The following is a 3,115-nucleotide window of genomic DNA, read 5'->3' as shown; positions in this document are numbered from 1 at the left end:
TTGTCTTTGTCTGTTTATTACAACAAATCTTTTTTCGGGGGCTAATAACAGGACTTTGTACAATTAGAATACACGAGGAGTGAAAGATAACTGATCACGACTTTAAGGACATGCGTTTAACTGTTCAGGGAAGACTGTTTTACGGTACTTCTTTCTTAATGTGATAGCAGTTCCTCTTCTAGCATCTTCTTTTTATAGTTTGGCTAGTTACTACCAGTGAAGATTGGCATCTTATTTTAATAGTTTATCTCTAAATTAACAATATAAGCTGTGTGATTGAAATACAGGAATTATATTTGAGCTGAACCAAAGATTCCCAGAAATTGGAAATGAAAATTCCTGAATTAAAACCATAATCAGAGAAGGAAACTTGTCTTCCATACTGAGCAATATGTGACTTTGTTGCCCACCCCCACTGTGTACCAAGTAGACAAGGATTGTATGGCTGTGCTTGACCAGAATTTTCCTGTATTCATACTAAGTCTAAAATAAAACCTATTTAGACAAAACCTGGTCCTTTTACTGCATTTTATAGAGCATCCAGGTTCCACTATTGCACACAAGTCTCCAAACCAAAGAAAGAAACACTTAAAGAATTTGTTTATCTGTTCACTTTCATGTCCTGGGTATGCAACTGAAGATAATGGGAAAATGCACCCAGAGCTTACATTCTAGTGGTAAAAAGCAGACAAATGGGTAATTTATACTTATTCCAGGGTGTGCAATAGAAAAAAATAGAACATTTTAACTTGTCAAACTTTTTTGCCCATCCTGAAGTAATTGTTTCGAGACAAAAATCATAAAATTCTGGAAGATAAGTGAAAACTATTTCTCTGCAAGCCCCTATGTTGAGAAGTGCTTGAGACGTTCACGGAAACACCTGGATGTAGGTAATGAGCAGCCACGTACTTGCTCTGATTCAACAGACTTCGCTTTTGCCATATTTACTAAGTTTTTTTGTTTTTGTTTTTGTTTTTACTTTAAATATATTACACCAGTTTGAAGAGTTTATACGCTTGGCCATTTAGCTCCCCTTTCCTGCTTTATGGAAGTAACCATTACTCTGAAGTTTGTGGATATTTCCCCCACTGCTGCAAATCTGTCAACATCCAAGCCTTTATGACGTTAAGTATTAACTCATTTCTTCATTTAGTTTGTGAAACACAAACTTCTGTGACTTGGTTTACCCTGTTGAGCAAGTGTTCATTGTAACGGCTGTGGATTACTGCTCTATTGTGAGGACGTACCAGACACGCATTTCAATACTGTAGTGAACCTCCTTGGTATATTTACCTCGTTTTCCTGTCTACAAGTTTAAGCGTCACGTAAAACTGAAGCTTCAAGAGAATTAGGAAACCGAGCAAATTCACCCTAAGTGACTTGGTACTACCTACAAACAACTGCTGGAAGAACAAAGGCCTCATTTACAATAGTGATGACAAAATTTTCTGGAAATAAAAGCACAGAGAAGGTGTGGGTCTGGTGTGTAACGAGCAGTGTAACAGGATGTCAAGATCAATGTATTTGGAAATTAATCATGGATAAATACGCTGGGGAAGGGACAAAGGGCTTATTCTCTAAGGACTGTTGGGATAGCGGATAATCAAATGGGGAAAGGTTTACACCTCCCACCAGAAGAATCAAGTTCAAATTAGGGAAAATGAGACCATACGTACTAGAAACCATCTAAGAGACTTGAAAAAGTAATTGAAGAAGGTCTGACTCCCAACCATAGAAGAAACAATTGGTATATTTTGATTTAAAAAAGGTAGTAGGCCAACAAAACTAAGTTGAGGGAAATGGCAACTGGCGAGAGGCAGCGTGCAGAAAGAATTAGGACTTGGTCACGGTTCAGAAGGTGGCACCGAAAGCTAGTAGAGAAAGACCAAAGAGGCGCAGGAAGGATACGAACAGCGGGAAAAATACAAATGGTCGTAAATCCAAACATCTTGAACTAATTAGGAAATACAAAATAAAAACTATGAAGATTTGGGATCCCTGGGGCCTCAGCCCAGGCTGTGACCCTGGAGTCCCGGGATCGAGTCCCGCATCGGCTCCCTGCAGGGAGCCTGCTCCCTCTGCCCGTGTCTCTGCCTCTCTGTGTCTCTCATGAATAAATAAAATCTTTAAAAAAAACCCCAACAAAACGAAACCTGAAGATTTTAACTTTTTGACCTGATTTTTTTTAAAACCTAAGTTTGAAAAACAGGTGTTGGCAAGAGGATGAGGAAGTTGGTTCATACCGTAGTAGAGCGTGAGTCGCCAACGTATGGTGACTTAATGTAACAGCCTCTGTCAAAATGACAAGTAAGAATCTGGGGGCCTGGGTGGCACAGTTGCTTAAGTGACCGACTGGGTTTGGGCTCCGGTCATGGTCATGGTGTCGGGGGGAGATGAGGTCTGGGCTCTGTGGGGAGGCCGCTTACGATTCTCCCCCGCCTCTTCCTACCCCGCTCGTGTGCACTTTCACGTATTTTTTTCTTAAAATCACATAAAAATCTGACCCAAAATTCCATTTTGAGAAGCCCCACACTCTTGTGCAAACGACTTTCAGGAATCCCTGTGCAGCACGGTTGGGAGAGGTCAGAAGGGCCATGTCCTGCGGAGGAGCCGCGGGGCGCGCCAGCCGCCAGCCGGGCAAGTGGAGTCGGTTCCCGGGAGCACCTCTAAGGGGCGGAACGCGACACGGGCGACCTCTCCTCGTGTGCAGAGAGCAGGGCAGACCAAACTGATCCTACAAATAATGCCTAGAACTATAGGAGGTGCCGCCCTGGCTGCTTTCACGGGCTTCCAACGTCCGGCCGGTGAACGTCGTGCAAAAAGTCCATTAAAAAACCAGCGGATGGTTTGTCGTCAAAGGGGTGGACACTTTACACGACCCTGTGGCCTCCCTTTCCAGGTCTCAAGTTAGCTTCTGGAATGACTGGCGGGTCCACGCAGCTGGTGGCCGGGCCACAGGGACGGTCTCAGCCTCGCTTCTTCCCGGGGACGAAGGTGTGCGGCGCCCGCCAGACTCAACGGTCACTAGCATTTATCCATGAGACACAGAGACAGAGAGAGGCAGAGACACAGCAGAGGGAGGAGCAGGCTCCATGCAGGGAGCCCGACGCGGGAC

This window comes from Vulpes vulpes, chromosome 1 (assembly GCF_048418805.1).
Source record: "Vulpes vulpes isolate BD-2025 chromosome 1, VulVul3, whole genome shotgun sequence".
NCBI lineage: Eukaryota > Metazoa > Chordata > Mammalia > Carnivora > Canidae > Vulpes > Vulpes vulpes.
The sequence above is the reverse complement of the archived record's forward strand: the minus strand, read 5'-3'. Positions refer to the sequence as shown.